The 19,399-nt window shown below is 45.9% G+C and overlaps 1 protein-coding gene across 4 annotated transcripts in view; it reads right to left on the reverse strand.

Annotated features, from left to right (window-relative positions):
- The window catches only part of MOB3B (MOB kinase activator 3B), a 208,847-nt gene that overhangs the window by 150,252 nt on the left and 39,196 nt on the right, over positions 1–19,399 (reverse strand). For 2 of the 4 annotated variants that reach the window (XM_056520915.1, XM_056520881.1), the window contains exon 1: positions 2,368–2,578. The exons of 1 other annotated variant lie outside the window; for it this stretch is intronic. The gene's annotated coding sequence lies outside the window, so the exon portion shown is untranslated. Of the gene's footprint in view, positions 1–616; positions 754–2,367; positions 2,579–19,399 lie in introns of those variants that run through there. One more of the 4 variants, XM_056520901.1, reaches the window with a different exon arrangement.

The raw sequence follows: 19,399 nt of genomic DNA on the forward strand, positions 1-19,399 counted from the left end.
TGGGCAACTGGTCAACTTTTCCTCTGGACAGGTTTTGATAAATCTTCCCCATAGAGTATAACACTGACTACCATACAGAAGAAGAAAAAAAGCAAACTGTTGCAGAATACTTTGTTTTGTACACCTGTAATGGAAATAAACTAGATATATTACATAACTGGCTGCTGACATCTGTTTAGTTCATTGGGTTATCCAGGGAAATAACATTTTTATATGGGCTCTATAAAAGTACATTAAAGGGTACATTCACACGGACGGATCCGCAGTGTATTTTGATGCTGCGGATCTGCCAACAATGGACCCCTACATTGTGCCTTAAGCTGTGCCTGCTTGTAGCAGCGATCTACCGCAACGAGCAGACACATTGCAATGCATAGCAGCATACTGGCACACATTGCGGCCGCTCCCCCTGTTCCCTGAGCTAGGCCAAGAGCAGCCGCGATGTGTGCGAGTACACTGCTATGCATCGCAGCGCGTCTGCTCTTAGCGGTGGATTGCCGCCATGAGCAGGTACAGATGGAGGCGCAATGCAGGGGTCCATCGTCGGTGGATCCGCAGTGTAAAATACGCTGCGGAACCGTCCATGTGAACGCGGCCTAACACAGACTTTTCTTACCTGGAACTGTCTACTCAGGGGCCGCAGCAATGTCCCACCTGAGTCAGTGAGGTGGCAAAATATAAAGAAATGTACCGTATATGCCCAGATAACCCATTTAGCACATGGGGTTTTGTAATAGTTACTACAGCTTAGTGACAGCATGTGATGTAGTACGACATTCAGTTACTTTCCTTAACAGATTACAATGAGATGTGTAACAGTAGGAGAGTAGGACATATGACAATTCTTAGGGCCCTAATACACAGGTCGAATATGGAATAAATAGGCCATTTTTGCCCTGTGTACTAGGCTTAGTGATCCGTTGGCGAACGATCCAGTGATTAAGCCGGGCCGAGAGATAACCAAGACATGTAAAGGCCCTTTAAAGGGGTACTCCGGCGCTTAGACATTATATCCCCTATCGGATAGGGGATAAGATGCCTGATCACGAGGGGTCCCGCCACTGGGGACCCCCGTGATCTTGCACGCCGCACCCTGTTAGAATCAGTCCCCGGAGCGTGTTCGCTCCGGGTCTGATTACTGCCGATCACGGGGGCGGAGCGTTGTGATGTCAAGGCGTGACAGCTGTGACAGCTAGGGGGGCGTGACAGCTGTATGCTACAGAGGAAATTCTTTTCTTTTTGAATTTCTTTTTTGTCTTGTCCAGTGTTCTCTGCTGACACTTCTGTCCATGTTTGGAACTGTCCAGAGCAGCGTAGGTTCGCTATGGACAGTTCCTGATATGGGCATCAGGTGTCAGCAGAGAGCACTGTGGACAAGACAAAAAAAAGGAATTCAAAAAGAAAAGAACTTCCTCTGTAGCATACATCTGCTAATAAGTACTGAAAGGATTAGGATTTTTAAATAGAAGTAATTTACAAATCTTTTTAACTTTCTGGCACCAGTTCATTTAAAAAAATTAATAAAAATGTTTTCCCCTTTTTATAAGTACCCCTTTTTTTCTACTACCCCTTTACGTGTTTCGATCTACGAAATCTACGCTTGTAGAAGCGCAACACTTGTCTCCACCTCTGTAAGGTTGCCTACACCTGTAATAAATCATAGATAGCAGCCATAATGAAAAACTTTGACATGTCATAGTGACAGGAGAAGTTTGGATCGGGGTGGGGGTACAGGAGCTGAGACCTCCACTGATCTCTAACATGGGTGCTGGGACCATTCCTTTCTTCTCAGTGAGCAGTGCATGTGGTTGTGGTGTATGGGTTTATAGACTTTCTATGGCCTTTTGTAATGGTCCAGGAAGGACTGTCAGGGCTGGAGGGCCACAGGTTGGGGAATACTGTTCTATTTACCAGTCCTTGTGACATTTTACAAACAGAAACTAGGAACAACCAGCAGGCAAGAATAATACAGATAAGATAAGGAGAAGAATGCATTTCCTTTGGGTGCCTCTTTCTTTACAGTCCCAGCCCAGTGTGTGACCCTGCCACCCCACTGCCTGCCTGGACAATGACAAAACACACAGCCTGGGGCACTGCAGCGCGAGTATGAAGTGAATGCAGCAGAGCTGAGTTTGTTATGTGACAAGTTGTGTGGTGATGTCCCAGTGTTAGTTTTATACTTCATTATGACACCTTCCACTCTGCTACCTCAGCCCTGTCACATGTAACACGTGCTCAGTGTCCTCTAATCCCCTATATAACGCTTCCAGGATAATGCCAGACAAGGTCATGCCCTACTAATAACTCCCACATAACTTTCCTGAGCAGCGTTCACATTACACGCGGTGCCCACCGTTCTCCATTTACCTCCTGTCCATGGAGCTCATGCCCAGCTGCCTGTGACGACTTCTCCAATCCGGTAGGAAAGTGCTGAGGGGAAAGTTCACTGAGCCCCGTGATGTGAGGCGCTCGGACTCCGGCACAGGCTGAAGTGAGCTCCTCCAGGAGGACAGGGGCATGCTGTGCCAATGGGTGTTCCATTCACAAGGCGTTCTACAAGGCTGCCTGCTCCCCCTGCTTGTGGCTGCTGGAACTGCACGCCCTGTGGTCATAGACCAGAGTTTTCCAACCAGGGTGCCTCCAGCTGTTGCAAAACTACAACTCCCAGCATGCCCGGACAGCCTTTGGCTGTCCGGGCATGCTGGGAGTTGTAGTTTTGCAACAGCTGGAGGCACCCTGGTTGAAAAACCCTGTCATAGACAAACAGGCACTGGCTGCAATATGGGTGTGAGGAGCCCACATTTATCATTGTAGGTGTAAGTGAAGCATTTTTTTACACCCTTTTTTTGTGTGCTGTAATGTGTAGGAGCAACAAATGTATTAAATGGTCACAGAGCATTTCATACATTTTGTGCAGGTCACATTTTCTGAAATGTCTCTCTTCACATCCACCAAAAAGCTAAGCTAAGTCTGGGCTGGTGTAGTTTTAGAGACTTTTCAGTGATTTGCACCTTTTTTGCACCTTTTCACAAAAAGGCGCAGTTCATAAAACTCTTCCATATCATGTCTATTGCCAAAATCAGTGGATTACAACTCGAAATCAGCAGACATGTGTAAACCGAAAGGCGCAAAAAAGGCGCAAATGAACCCTGCTTGCGCCTTTTTTGCACCTTTACTAGACACAGAAAACAGTCTAAAGACAATGATAAATGTCGGCCCATGTGCGTAGGAAGACTACTGCATTCTGTCAGGGGAAGCAGTGATGTGACACTGGGACGAGTAATTCCTCTTGAATTCTCCGCTCCAAATTACTTCACATCTCCTCTGCCCATTGACTTTAATGTTATTTCTGCTATTCTGTTCACACCGCGGAAATTCTGCTAGCAGAATTCCAACGCTGAATTCCTTTCCGCTAGGGTATGTTCAGACTACGGATAATGAACGGAATCTACGCTCGCAGAATTCCGCCAGTGGAGATTCCTTTATACGCGGCACTGCGCCATCACCATTGACGGTTATGCAGTGTTCGCGGACTTCCGCGCAAAGAATGAACATGTTCTTTCTTTGCGCAGAACAATTGTCTGCCGCTGAAATTCCGCAGTGTGAACGGGTCTCGCGGAAGACCCATTCACACTGATGTTTATGTTTACAGAACGTAATTCCGTTCGCGGCATTCCGCTTACGCAATTCAGCGGGAATTATGTAGTGTGAACATACCCTGAAGAAAGAACATGTTCATTCTTCAAGCAGAATCCGCGAGCAGAATCCAATAGAAGTCAATGGTAAAAAAAAAAAATTCTGCCCGACATCGTTATCAAGCGGAATTCGAGCAGAATTCAAGCAGAAATCAGAAAAGTAGATTAAATAGCCTCCTCCTTCTATTCCTCTTCATTTCCACATGGAAATTCCGCTCGAATTCCGCTTGATGGAGAAGGCAACAATTTCCTGACCGAAATTATTGCTTGTGAATTCCTCTTGAATTCCTCAGTGTGAACACACCCTTACTGGAAGTTCTATACAATAAAGTGTTTGTGAGTTTTCGGAAACATAAATAAAATAATTCAATAAAAAAAAAAATACAACTCCTCTCTTTAGCACAGTATATGTAATGCCCAGAGCTTGATACATGTCCTGGCTCCGCAGACTTCATTATATTATTAGCTTGAATAGTTTGCATGGAAATTGCGCTGCAGCAGAATCCAGTTGATTTCAATGGGATTCTGCTGCGCTGTGCACATGGCGGAATTTCTGCACACGACGGAAATCCCAATTCCAGCATCTGTAGACTTCCTTCGAAAATGCATTGCTGTCTATTGAGATGGCACATTTCCGAGCGGTCCTAGTGCTGCCACACCAAGTAAGGCTAGGTTCTCACTACGGAATTTCCGAGCAGAATTCCGTTTTTAAAACTCCGCTCAGAAATTTGGGTGCAGCAGAGTCCCATTGCTGACAAGGTTCTCACTACAGATTTTCCGAGTGGAATTTCGTTTTCAATTTCCGCTCAGAAATTATGGTGCAGCAGAGTAGCATTGCTGACTATGGGATTCCACTGCACAGTACATACTTCACAATTTTAGTTGCGCGCTTAAATTCCACTGACAAAAGAAGGGTCTTGTCTATTCTCTAGGCGGAATACGCTCCACAGACTTTACCATCTATGGAGACGGCAATGTCCTAGAATTTTTCCTTATGTAGCTTTCAAAGTATGAACCAAGCCTAAGGGTACATTCACACGAGCAAACCCACAGCGTATTTTATGCTGCAGATCCACCGCTGAAGGACCGCTGCATGGTGGCTTTACATGTGCCTGCTCAGAGCAGCAATACGCCGTTAGGAGCAGAGACACTGAAGCGATGTGCGAGTCGCCGCGCATGCGCAGTGTACTCACACACATCACTGACGCTCCCCCTGCTCCATGAGCTAGGCAGAGAGCAACTGCCATGTGCGAGTATACTGCGCATGCACGCTGCGACTCGCACATAGCAGTGTGCCTGCTCGTAGCGGTGTATTGCCAACCAAGCAGCCACATGTAAAGCCACCATGCAGGGGTCCTTCAGCAGCAGATCCACAGCGTAAAATACGCTGTGGGTCCACTCGTGGGAACATACCCTAAATGTGCAGAATGTTTGTCCGTATTTTCCTTCATACATGTACATTTTCGGCTGTATGAGCGTAGCCTTAGGCTATAAAATGCAGCATGGAAATTCCATTGCAGCAGACTCCCATTGTTTTCACATCTTATATCCCCTTTGAAAAAGCGCCTTGTAAAACATTCATTAGGGCTTTTTGGAGGTCTGTTACCCCAGTACCTTGTTACTCCAGTACTTGCCTTGCCTGGGTCTGTTACAGCTACTATTAACATTGACACTATAGATTTACTGTATGGGAGGTAATATGTGGCATTACTGAATAAGTATTGCTATTGGCAGATTTACTGTATAGACACCGCAGTTTCACCTCTGTTGTAAAACATCCTTTAGAATTTAATGGTAGGATTCTGCTATGTATTCATAACAGACAAACCACTCTTGGCAGTGAAAATCTGGACTGCAACTGTGGTGTCCCGGTACCGGATTGCAAGTTCCAGAAAGTAAGCTTAAATTGCGGGCACCAAAGACCGTACCTAGACCCTCTCAGAGCAATGAGAGTTTGTCTGTTCCAGAGGTGCCAACGCATGTACCTAGGCCCTCTCGGAGCAATGAGAGTTTGCCTCCTGCACAGGTACCAACGTATGTACCAAGGCCCTCTTCTGACATGGAGAGTTTGCCTGCTTCCAGGGTACCGACGAAAGTGTTTTGCCCCACTCCTAATTTGGAGATGGTGCTCAAGCCCTATTGCCCCACTTACATTCCGGCCAATAAGCCTCTGGTCACCTTGAATCCTACTGGTGCCCATTCTACTCTCACCAATGTGGTGTGGTAGAGTTACATTAACTCCTCGCCTGCTCCAGGTGTTGGCAGATATAGGGGAACCCAGAGAGGCACGAGAAGATTCAGAATAAATGTCTTTTAAAGGACTGTAAAGTAATGTTTGTTGCTTTTATATGCTAACCACTTTTGTTTTTCAGTAACAGAAAAGTTCAAGACATGTGCCTAGCAGGACTGTGCTAAGATTGTTCCAGTTTTAAGTTCAGCAATGTAACCATCAAGCTTTGTGCCTGACCCTCAGGTCAAGAGACTCCTAGCCAGTAGGAGATTTGTAAGTTTTGTGCCCGGCTGATTGTGGTAAAGTCGTGTTTCCCATAGACTCCTAGTGTAGGTGGACTGCAGATCCTTACACGTCCGTTTTATGTACATAACCCTATATTTATAGGACTCTCTTGCTAAATGTTGCACTTATCAGGTGTATGCGCCTGAACCTTGTTGGAGTGTTGATAAATGTATCATAAAAATTTATATGGTTCTTGTACACAAGAAAAAAAATATATAGCTTCATGTCTGTGTACATAAAAAGTAAGTAAAGGTTGTGCACAGAAAATTGCCCGCTATATGCACGTGTACACCAAACACAAAAATGTAAATAATACTTGTACACATGTACATACAAAGGTATAAAAATGCTCAAAGGTGTTTTAGTAGTTGCTCAATAGGTGACTCTCTTGGCTCCTCCGAGAGTGACATTGTTCTAGTCGCCAATCGCTAGCACCTGTCTCAATAAAAATAATAGGGTAACTTATCTTTAATATAGTACTTGCACACATAGTACTCTAGACTGCTCACTTAAATGTACTACCTCCGTCTACTTCAGTACATACACAAAAACAAAATGTATCTCACATTTCAAGAAAACACTTAGGAATTGTAGCCAATTGATATCCCAATTCCTGCTACTGTTAGGCACACTCATATTTCTCTTCTCTGTATTGCGTGTGTGAGATGCTCTACCTGGCCAGTAGGTGCTCTTGCGAATATAGAATGAAACACGTAATTCTAGAGGTAGCCTAGGTAGGTTATTTTGAAGTGCTCTAGGGGTAGCGTGTAGCTGATAGACCCTAGCAGCCAAACTTACTGTGACCTAGCTTCCGGCTAGCCAGTATACCTTTCGTGTACTGACAGGTAACTCATTGTTGGCGAAAAAAATGCGGGAGATAATAAAAAATGTTTAGTCAGCTTGAAGCTAAATGTATAGAGAGCTGTACTAATGTCTAGTTAGCTTCATAAAATGTGTAGAGAGCTAAAACAAAATGTTTTAGGAGCTAGCAACTAAATCTCAGATAGCTGCCTAATTGTATAGTAAGCTTAGAATGTGTAGTAAGCTTAATTAAAATGTCTAAGAAGCTAGAAACTAAAGGTCTAGATAGCTTCATAATTATCCAGATAGCTTCATAAATGTCCAGGAAGCCTTTACAATTGTCTAGTAGGATTACTAGTCTAACAAATGTTTTGAATGCCTAGAAAAATATCTAGTAGGTTTAAAAGTACCTAATGTGTATAAAAGTTTTGTCAGGATATAGATTCTGTCTAGTTAGCAATCCTGTTCTACCTTCCCTAGTTCCCCTGCCTTAGGGGACAGGCGTCGGGGTCGACTTGTTTTAAGTAAGGGGGTTTGTGGTGTCCCGGTACCGGATTGCATCCGTTACCTTGTGGTGAGGTCCCCAAAGTCAGAGTTCCTAGGTACCGGTGGGGTCCTCATCAATAGTTAGCCCCTTGTCACCCCTGTAATAGTTACAATTATTCAAATGTAATGTGTATATACGTAAATAAAGTGCACTTACCTTGTTGTAGTGTCGCAGGACCTGTGGGTCACGTGATGCGTTCCAAAACTCTATGGTTTTATGATTCAAGGACCGTTGGAGGAAGTCAGGTGATCGCCCACCATGCATTGTAACGGTGAGTGACAGCTGACATGGACCAATCCAAAACGGCCGTGCCCCTGCCCATATAAGGGAGCGGCGGCCATTAATCTCTCTCTTTCCTTGTGGGCTGCTGATAAAGGTCAGCAGTGACTAGGCCCAAGCCTTGCGGCAACGGCCATCTTACAAAACTGTGAGTTACCTCAATCCCTGTTAAGTCTGCAAGATCACCGGACCTAAACAGACCCCTAAATCCGGACAGATCTCTGCATCAATCCTAATTCTGCTAGTCATTGGATAAGCTAATGGTCCGCGGCATCTGTCAATCACTGCCGTTCTACATAGAGACTGTATTGCTAAGACTGTTGCTGTTATCTGGATGTACCGCAAGCACCTCAGTAAAGTTTATGCAAGTTCAAGTTTATCTCTATTGTGGAACTTCATTCATTTAAGCACGCACCTATCGTTTCTGGGAAGGGTGGCGATAGGTCGAAGATTTACCTCAGTGTATTAACCCTCACCCTGGTGTCATGAGTGACAGGGGTTAAGTTAACCCCTCATATACCGAAGCAACACCCCAACTACACTACACCCCAAGGCTGCTACCACATATTCATAACAGACAAACCACTCTTGGCAGTGCAAATCTGGACGGCAACCTGCACAACCTCTTAATGGACAATGTCTGGTCCTGGTTCCTTTACTCCTATCTTCTTTCCAGTCTCTACTCCATTCTATGCTCCATTCTTTAACTTTCCAGCCAAGGCCTGTACAGTACAATACAATGACTAGCTAGCTGAGGAAAGAAAAGTGAAATGTGTATGTCATAGCTATGATATCTAATGCGTGCACTATCTTTAGCCAAGACAATGGGGCGCAATATTTACCTCGTTGTGTTTATCATTAAGCAAGTCAATAGGGGAAAGAGAGGTATTTTCTTTTACAATGACACTATTCATAGTACCCTTACAAGATACACTGTGCTAATAAATTTCCACTGCAATGTAAAAATAACGTTTAAGGCTAAGTTTCCACTTGTTTTTTTTTTCTGGCAGTTTTTGGGCAACTGCCACTGCAGTTTTTGAGCCAAATCCAGACATGTATTCAAAAGGAATAGGACATATAAAGGAAAGACTTACACTTCTCCTCCCTTAGGCTTAGGCTTCTTCAGGCCAAGCGGATTTTCCGTTCACAAATTCCGCTTCACAAATTTCAAAGTGTGAATTTGTGAACGGAAAACCATTCACTACGCTATACATTATACACTATACATATTATTATATACACTATTGTCACGATTCGGCTGGCAGGAGGTGGATCCTCTGTGCCAGAGAGGGATTGGCGTGGACCGTGTTGGTGGACCGGTTCTAAGTTGCTACTGGTATTCACCAGAGCCCGCCGCAAAGCGGGATGGTCTTGCAGCGGCGGTAGCAACCAGGTCGTATCCACCAGCAACGGCTCAACCTCTCTGACTGCTGAAGATAGGCGCGGTACAAGGGAGTAGATAAGAGCAAGGTCGGACGTAGCAGAAGGTCAGGGCAGGCAGCAAGGATCGTAGTCAGGGGCAACGGCAGGAGGTCTGGAACACAGGCTAGGAACACACAAGGAAACGCTTTCACTGGCACAATGGCAACAAGATCCGGCGAGGGAGTGCAGGGGAAGTGAGGTATAAGTAGGGAGTGCACAGGTGAACACAATGATTAAGCCTGCTGCGCCAATCAGTGGCGCAGTGGCCCTTTAAATTGCAGAGACCCGGCACGCGCGCGCCCTAAGGAGCGGGGCCGCGCGCGCCGGGACAAGACAGACGGGGAACGAGTCAGGTACGGGAGCCGGGACGCGCATCGCGAGCGGGCGCCTCCCGCATCGCGAATCGCATCCCGGCTGAGAGGGATATTGCAGCGCACCCGGTCAGCAGGTCTGACCGGGGCGCTGCAAATACGAGGAAGCTGCGAGCGCTCCGGGGAGGAGCGGGGACCCGGAGCGCTCGGCGTAACAACTATGAATGATTTTCCGTTCCCAAATTGACACTTCGGAATTTGTGAAGCGGAATTTGTGAACGGACAATCCGCTTGGAAATTCTTCAGGCGGTACTCTTTCTTCAGGCGGAACACATTGCAGTCTATTGGAGACTGCAGTGTCCGCGCGGTCCTAGCGCCGTCTGATGGCGGCACTCGGAATCTCCGGGCGGAAATTTTCTGCCTGGAGATTCCGTAGTCTGAACCTAGCCTTATAGTCATTAACACAATACAACCCTTCTGAGTTTACAGGTTATGGACCTATTATGAAAATTCACTGAATATACTAAACTCTCCCAGGTCTGAATCACTCGTGGGGTCATTATAACCACTGGGCAAATAGATCAAAAAGCTTCAGAATATTCTGTTTTTAAATATAATACTACTTGTCTTCCTGGGTTGCATCTGGAGTAAATGGGCCTGGCAACCATATAGATCAGTTTAGTAGAGATGAGCGAGCTGAGTCTGGCAAACCTGGTCTCGCTTAGAACTTTGGGTGAAAAGCATCAAAGAACATTAGTACGTTGTCCATATTAGGACATCATCAGGCGTCACACAAACCTCCGTCACACCTCAGACAAACCTACCTCAGCCGTCAGACAAACCACCGTCACACCTCAGACGAACCTCCCTCACCCCTCAGCTCTCAGACAAACCTCTGTCACACCTCAGACAAACCTCTGTCACACCTCAAACAAACCTCCCTCAGTCCTCAACTCTCAGCCAAACCTCTGTCACACCTCAGACAAACCTCCCTTGGCCCTCAGCTCTCAGCCAAACCTCCATCATGCCTCAGACAAACCTTGGTCATACCTCAGACAAACCTCTGTCACACCTCAGACAAACCTCCCTCAGCTCTCAGACAAACCTTCGTCATGCCTCAGACGTCAGTTTTCCTTGATTCATAGAAAATTGAGAGTGCATGTGCAGCCCTCCGCTGACAGCGTAGGGCTAAAGTAGGCAGCGTTAGGAGCATAGCCCTGAACATGCGCAGTTGTCCGTACTGCTCAGAGCGCATGCTCTGCTTTCCTCCGCTACGCAGTTAGCATAGGGAGGCTGGAAAACTTTAACTGCTGTCCGGCTGACGTCTGAGGTATGACGGAGGTTTGGCTGAGAGCTGAGGGAGGTTTGTCTGAGGCATGACGGAGGTTTGGCTGAGAGCTGAGGGCTGAGGGAGGCTTGTCTGAGGTGTGACGGAGGTTTGTGTGACGCCTAATGATGTCCTAATATGGACACCGTACATTAGAATTTTGCCAGGCTCGGCTTGCACGCTATTACAAGAGAAGGTATAAGGAACACATGGGCCCTGATTTACTATGGCAAACCAGACATGTTTTGTCAGGTTGTGCTATCTTGGAGGAAAAGCTGACCAGTGAGCGGTGCACAGGAGAACTCACTCTGGAACTAATGATCCCAAAAAGCCATTTACAAATACAATGCAAAGCAATTTAAGCAAAGCATTGTGCAGGGGGCTGACCTCAGTCACTGTGTCCAGTTGTTGCACTACAAATTCTAGCAGTGTGACTGCAAAACAGGCCCATATACAGCTATTACACTACCACTACAATACAAAGAAAGATGAGTAAAGCATTGTGTAGTGGGCTGATCTGTTATTTGGCATAAATCCTCATTTTTAGCATTGAGGGTAAATGTGATATAGACATTTCACGCCAAATTACCTGTATTTTCTGGGTTTAATAAAAAACATGGCCCTTCTACCTGGGTTTGACATAAATCCGCATTTCTAGACAGTTTCTCCACAACCTGACTAGTTGATGAGTGACTAATTACCCTAAAAACAGTAACATAGGCCCAGATTGATCAAACTGTGTGAGAGAAAAAGTAGAGAGATTTTCCCGTAACAACCAATCACAGCTCAGCTAACAAGCTGAGGTAAAGTGAAAGCTGAGCTGTGATTGGTTGCTGTGGGAAAATCTCTCCACTTTTTCTCTCAGACAGTTTGATCAATCTGGGCCATAATCTCCAAATATTTTTCAATAAAAATAAAAAAATGGTTGGATGCGGTAGAGGAAAGAGCACACCATTGTGTCATTTACTCTGCCAGTAAGCATGTTGGTGGCAGTACCAGCACTGTGGACACCACTCATTTACCCAGGCCCAGTAGAGGTAGCAGCAGCAGTCAGGTGCCTGGTTGAAGTAATACCAGCAGCATCAGCAAGCAAAAGTTGTCCATCCATTAGGGGTTGTGTTGTTTCTGAGGATAATACAGCCATTTTGGATTGCTTGGCTCCTTCTCAGTCATCTCAGGAGGAGGAAGAGTCTAACGATATGACAGTGTGCCAGATAGGGGATTTCTCATTGTCTATAATTACATGGAGTGGTGCAAGTGGTCTTTCTAGACGGTCTGTTCCATCCATGATGATGTCAGCAATAAAGAGCGGAACCGAGGTTAGGGCTAAAACATCTGTCCAATGTACCAGACGTAGGCCAGGTAGCAGGTGACCACGACACTGCAGCATCTGTGCGCTTAAAAAAAGAACTGTTGGGTAATGGTGTACCTATCTCATTAAGGTAATTACCATGTGGAAATTCCTTTCTACCTTACCATATGCAGAAAACTAGACACAGTGCCGTCTCTGCAAAAAAAAAAAAAAAAAGTAAGGCATAGCCAGGGTCTGAGTTTAGGAATTACGGCTCTACGTAACTGTTACGCCGAGCGCTCCGGGTCCCCGCTCCTCCCCGGAGCGCTCGCTTCACTCTCCCCGCGGCAGCGCTCCGGTCACGTCCTCTGACCCGGGGCGCTGCGATTCCGCTGCCAGCCGGGATGCGATTCGCGATGCGGGTAGCGCCCGCTCGCGATGCGCACCCCGGCTCCCCTACCTGACTCGCTCTCCGTCTGTTCTGTCCCGGCGCGCGCGGCCCCGCTCCCTAGGGCGCGCGCGCGCCGGGTCTCTGCGATTTAAAGGGCCACTGCGCCGCTGATTGGCGCAGTGGTTCCAATCAGTGTGTTCACCTGTGCACTTCCCTATATCACCTCACTTCCCCTGCACTCCCTTGCCGGATCTTGTTGCCTTAGTGCCTAGTGAAAGCGTTCCCTGTCTGTTCCTAGTCCGTGTTCCTGACCTCCTGCCGTTGCCCCTGACTACGATCCTTGCCGCCTGCCCCCGACCTTCTGCTACGTCCGACTTTGCTTCTGCCTACTCCCTTGTACCTCGCCTATCTTCAGCATCTTCAGCAGCCAGAGAGGTGAGCCGTTGCTAGTGGATACGACCTGGTCACTACCGCTGCAGCAAGACCATCCCGCTTTGCGGCGGGCTCTGGTGAAAACCTGTAGTGGCTTAGAACCGGTCCACTAGCGCGGTCCTCGCCATCCCTCTCTGGCACAGAGGATCCACTACCTGCCAGCCGGCATCGTGACAGTAGATCCGGCCATGGATCCCGCTGAAGTTCCTCTGTCAGTTATCGCTGACCTCACCACGGTGGCCGCCCAGCAAGCCCGACAGATCGCCCTTCTAACCCGTCAGCTGTCGGAAATGTCCACCATTTCGCACCAACTTCAGTCGCAACTTCTCCAGCAATCTTCTCCTCCGCCAGCTCCTGCACCTCCTCCGCAGCGAGTGGCCACTCCTAGCCTCTGCCTGTCCTTGCCGGACAAATTTGATGGGGACTCTAAGTATTGCCGTGGCTTTCTTTCGCAATGTTCCCAGCACTTGGAGATGATGTCGGACCAGTTTCCTACTGAAAGGTCTAAGGTGGCTTTCGTAGTCAGCCTTCTGTCTGGAAAAGCTCTGTCATGGGCCGCACCGCTCTGGGACCGCAATGACCCCGTCACTGCCTCTGTACACTCCTTCTTCTCGGAAATTCTAAGTGTCTTTGAGGAACCTGCCCGAGCTTCTTCAACCGAGATTGCCCTGCTGAACCTGGCCCAGGGTGTTTCTTCCGTTGGCGAGTACGCCATTCAGTTCCGTGCTCTTGCTTACGAGTTGTCCTGGAATAGTGAGGTTCTCTGCGCGACCTTTAAAAAAGGCCTATCCAGCAACATTAAAGATGTTCTGGCCGCACGAGAGACTCCTGCTGACCTACATGAACTCATTCATCTAGCCACTCGCATTGACATGCGTTCTTCCGGATGGCGTCTGGAGCTCCGCCTGGATATGGACTTTGTTCGCACGAAGCGTTTTTTCTCCCCGGCTCCTCTCTCCTCTGGTCCTCTGCAATCTGTTCCTGTGCTTCCCGCCGCGGAGGCTATGCAAGTTGACCGGTCTCGCTTGACACCTCAAGAGAGGACACGACGCCGCATGGAGAATCTTTGCCTGTACTATGCCGGTACCGAACACTTCCTGAAGGATTGTCCTATCCGTCCTCCCCGCCTGGAAAGACGTACGCTGACTCCGCACAAAGGTGACACAGTTCTTGATGTCAACTCTGCTTCTCCACGCCTTACTGTGCCTGTGCGGATATCTGCCTCTACCTTCTCCTTCTCTACTATGCTCTTCTTGGATTCCGGATCTGCAGGAAAATTTTTTTTGGCCTCTCTCATCAACAGGTTCTACGTTCCTGTGACCAGTCTCGCCAGACCCCTCTACATCTATTGTTTTTACAATAAAAGATTGGACTGTCTCGTACGTTTCCACACAGAACCCCTCCTAATTTGCATCGGACCTCATCACGGAAAAAAATTGAGTTTTTTTTTCCTCAGGTTCTTTGGCCCCAAGAAGAGGGGGAGACCCAAGGGGGGGGGTACTGTTACGCCGAGCGCTCCGGGTCCCCGCTCCTCCCCGGAGCGCTCGCTTCACTCTCCCCGCTGCAGCGCTCCGGTCACGTCCTCTGACCCGGGGCGCTGCGATTCCGCTGCCAGCCGGGATGCGATTCGCGATGCGGGTAGCGCCCGCTCGCGATGCGCACCCCGGCTCCCCTACCTGACTCGCTCTCCGTCTGTTCTGTCCCGGCGCGCGCGGCCCCGCTCCCTAGGGCGCGCGCGCGCCGTGTCTCTGCGATTTAAAGGGCCACTGCGCCGCTGATTGGCGCAGTGGTTCCAATCAGTGTGTTCACCTGTGCACTTCCCTATATCACCTCACTTCCCCTGCACTCCCTTGCCGGATCTTGTTGCCTTAGTGCCTAGTGAAAGCGTTCCCTGTCTGTTCCTAGTCCGTGTTCCTGACCTCCTGCCGTTGCCCCTGACTACGATCCTTGCCGCCTGCCCCCGACCTTCTGCTACGTCCGACTTTGCTTCTGCCTACTCCCTTGTACCTCGCCTATCTTCAGCATCTTCAGCAGCCAGAGAGGTGAGCCGTTGCTAGTGGATACGACCTGGTCACTACCGCCGCAGCAAGACCATCCCGCTTTGCGGCGGGCTCTGGTGAAAACCTGTAGTGGCTTAGAACCGGTCCACTAGCGCGGTCCTCGCCATCCCTCTCTGGCACAGAGGATCCACTACCTGCCAGCCGGCATCGTGACAGTAACCACATGGTGTGACATCACAAGGACTTACTGCAAATATCTTTAGTCCACCACTGTCTGCAAATAGCACTAGTCCAACACCCCTGCTGTTCATTGGCTACTACAATTGCCACTAGTCCACCACTTCCTGCTTTCCGCTGGCTAGTACAACTTTCACCAGTCCACCACCCATACTGCTGCTACTACCAACCAGGCCTACACACACACACAACCCATGATACCAAAAAAGGGATAATTTATTTTGGCTTTTTATTCAAAAGCTATTTCTTCTTTACTATTTTAAGACATCAACTTCTGTTGCAACTCCCAACAAGAGAGAATTCTTGTACATTTTCCCAATGTTCAGTGTTTATAAAAGCAATTTCTTCTTTACTGTTTTGAGACACCAATCCTGTTGCAACTCTATTCCTATTGCAACCCTGGGGCAAAGTTGGGTGGTGGTGTACCTCTCTTTAAGGTATTCTATCTGGAAAACAAAATAAGATAGAATCTTCCTGGTTGTATACAGAGTTTGTGTTGCCATGGTTACACCCTTGCCTATCCTCTGTTCTGTCTCTTTGGCCAATTAGGTGATTGTGTGACCACACCTGGTCAGCTCTGCTATTTAAGCCTGCAGTCTCTGTAGCTAGCGTTTATATCCTGCATCTATCTTGATTACGTAGTATTTATGACCCGAGCTCTGTATTTGGATTTCCCTCTGGTTCTCATCACATTTGCTGTCCTCTTGTCTTCTTGACTTGGCTCGCTGACAATCCTTTGTGTTTGTTTGTTTCTGTACCTTCACTGTTTCCCAGACCTTACTGTGTATTTGAAGTTCACTATTTTGACTTGTGGCAACCCTGCACTTATTTAGAATAGGGTTTGTCTTCAAGTTGTGGAGTCATTGCCTCGGGCAACTACGCAATAGGCAGGGGTTCCCCGTAGATCAAGTGAGCACTGAATCCCTGCCAATAGGTGACACTATCATGTCAAAACTCTTTTCTATCTTACCAGATGCAGAAAACCAGCCACAGTGCTGTCTCTGCAAAAAAGAAAGTAGTCAGGGCCTGAGTTTAGGGATTAAGGCACAGATTTATCAAACTGTGTAAGAGAAAAAATAAAGTGATTTTTCCCACAACAACCAATCACAGCTCAGCTTTCACTTTACCAGAGCTCGTTAGCTGAGCTGTGATTGGTTGCTGGGGGATAATCACTCTATTTTTTTTCTCACACAGTTTGATAAAATCTGGGCCAATGACTCAATGTTACTCAATGTTTACAAAAGTGATTTCCTTTGCCATTTTGTGACACTATAAAATATGGAGAAATTTTTATGTTTCCTTTCAACTTTTCTAAATTTCATTGTTTACGAAAGTGATTTCTGCTCTTATGTGGCACTCCGTAATGCAGTGGCTGCTTTATGTTTTTTTCTTCTCTTTTATGTTATATATCTTATGCTTTATCTTAATGTAGACTGCATATATTACTTATGCTATGTCCATTACCTAGCCTATCCTGAGTTATGTTATGTTTACCTCTCAGCTGATATACACAACCAATGATTTGCCCCAGATGGAGGGGAGGGTACACTGTAGCAACTAACAACAAAGTGTCCAAAGGGCACTAATCCCTCATAGATCCCTTGACCATAAAACATAATTTTTAATATTCCTTTTATTTTAAAAAATAAGTGCAAGTGGGTTAAAAGCACATCCACTATCTGCGCACTAATTTACTAATCCAAACCCTATACACTGTGTATATGCAGGATTTATCCCCTTTATTGGGATCCAACATTCAACACGTTATTAACCGATCCTAGTGGGGTTCGGATATTAGTGCTGAGATATCACTAACTAGTAGCAATGGCCGTGAGCGAGTGTGTTAAAACCTCTGCTCATAGTGCTATTAGATAGTGGTGCATATTGCTGCTACATCCTGTTTAGCAGCAATATATTAAGTTGCACCACTATCTGATAGCACTATAAGAGCAGAGGTTTTAACACACTCGCTCACGGCCATTGCTACTAGTTAGTGATATCTCAGCACTAATATCCAAACCCCACTAGGATCGGTTAATAACATGTTGAATGTTGGATCCCAATAAAGGGGATAAATCCTGCATATGCACAGTGTATAGGGTTTGGATTAGTAAATTAGTGCGCAGCAGATAGTGGATGTGCTTTTAACCCACTTGCACTTATTTTTAAAATAAAAGGAATATTAAAAGTTATGTTTTATGGTGGAGGGATTTATGAGGGATTAGTGCCCTTTGGGAACTTTGTTGTTAGTTACCTCTCAGCTGAGACTCAGTCTAAGACCGGGTTGCATTTTTAAATTCCAATACAGCACAGTTCCATTGCTGGCAAAAAAAAGTTTACTTAAAAAAAGAACTTTACAGGAGGGCACAGTTGGAAAAAGTCATTGTGTCTTCTGATACCTCTGTGGGCATTTTAACACCAGCAGGCATCTGCCAGCAAACAGCAATAGTTTATGCACCTTTATTTTAGTGTTAAGCCTAAAACATCTGTTAATGCAGTGTGTTTTTAAGGAAGCTGTTAGCACATGTCGCCATAACTTAGCCATAAAAACAATAAAAAAAAAACAAAACTCAAATACAGTCCTAGGTGCCCTAGCAGTATTATACAGGGCTTTTGAGTTATTAGAGTGTTATACACAGGTTTTGCGGGTACTGCATTGCCAGTTAATGAAACAAGCTTTGAAAAGCTCACTCAACTCTACAGTTTAGAGATGACATATGTTTTTATTTTTTAGTCTCCAGTAGGTGGCAGTGAGGAGCTAATTTGCATACTTTTTCCCAGGGATCATACCATGAATCCTCAGTTCCTGAATCCAGACAATAAATGGGGAAGGGTGGAAATGGTATTTGTAAGTAAATTTTAAAGGGGTTATTACATTTTTTGTTATATGACGCAAGACATAATTTTTTACCTGGAATAATTTTTTTTTAATATGCCATAATGAAATATTGTGGTTCCATGTTATGGTGCCCACTAGTGTTACTTAATTTTTAACCCCTTTAGGACCAGGCCCATTTTGGCCTTAAGGACCAGAGTGTTTTTTGCACATCTGACCACTGTCACTTTAAGCATTACTAACTCTGGGATGCTTTTACCTTTCATTCTGATTCCGAGAATGTTTTTTCATGACATATTCAACTTTATGTCAGAGGTATAATTTCGTCGATACTTGCATCATTTCTTGGTGAAAAATTCAAAAATTTGATGAAAAAATTTAAGATTTTGCATTTTTTTTTAATTTGAAGCTCTCTGCTTATAAGGAAAATGGACATCCCAAATAAATTATATATTGATTCACATATACAATATGTCTACTTTATGTTTGCATCATAATGTTGACATGTTTTTACTTTTGGAAGACATCAGAGGGCTTCATATTTCAGCAGAAATTTTCCAACTTTTCACAAAATTTTCAAAATCTGAATTTTTCAGGGACCAGTTCAGTTTTGAAGTGGATTTGAAGGGCCTTCATATTAGAAATACCCCACAAATGACCCCATAATAAAAACTGCACCCCTCAAAGTATTCAAAATGACATTCAGTAAGTGTGTTAACCCTTTAGGTGTTTCACAGGAATAGCAGCAAAGTGAAGGAGAAAATTCAAAATCTTCATTTTTTTACACACGACAATGCTCAGAAGAGAAGGAGTCACATTTGCAAATTTTGCTGAAATGGGGGGGGGGGCATGTGGCATTTAGGAAGCCCCTTAACACCCCACAGGTGTTTGATAAATGTCCATTATAATGGGATGTGAAAAGGAAAAATTAGATTTTTTTACACTAAAATGCTGGGGTTACCCCAAATTTTTCATTTTCAAAAGTGGTAAAACTAGAAAATGTCACCGTAAATTTGTAGATACATTTCTTTGGAGTAAGGACATACCTCATATCTGGATGTTAGGAGCTCTGCGGTTACACACTGTCCTCTGAGGTGCAGGAGCGCAGTCAGGGCTTGCATTGCTGCCTATGGAGCCAGAACAGCGGGACCCCCCCTCAAGGGGCATTATATGGGGTAAATAACTGGGGTACACTAAATAACTAAAATGGTGTACAGTGGGACGTAAAAAAAAAAAAACAGGTTATGTTCCCAGAATGATGACCCAGAGCATAGCCAAAACAAAAAAATGTGCCCACCCCAAAGCGTATGCTCTG

The sequence above is a fragment of the Hyla sarda genome, chromosome 1 (genome assembly GCF_029499605.1).
Source record: "Hyla sarda isolate aHylSar1 chromosome 1, aHylSar1.hap1, whole genome shotgun sequence".
Lineage (NCBI taxonomy): Eukaryota > Metazoa > Chordata > Amphibia > Anura > Hylidae > Hyla > Hyla sarda.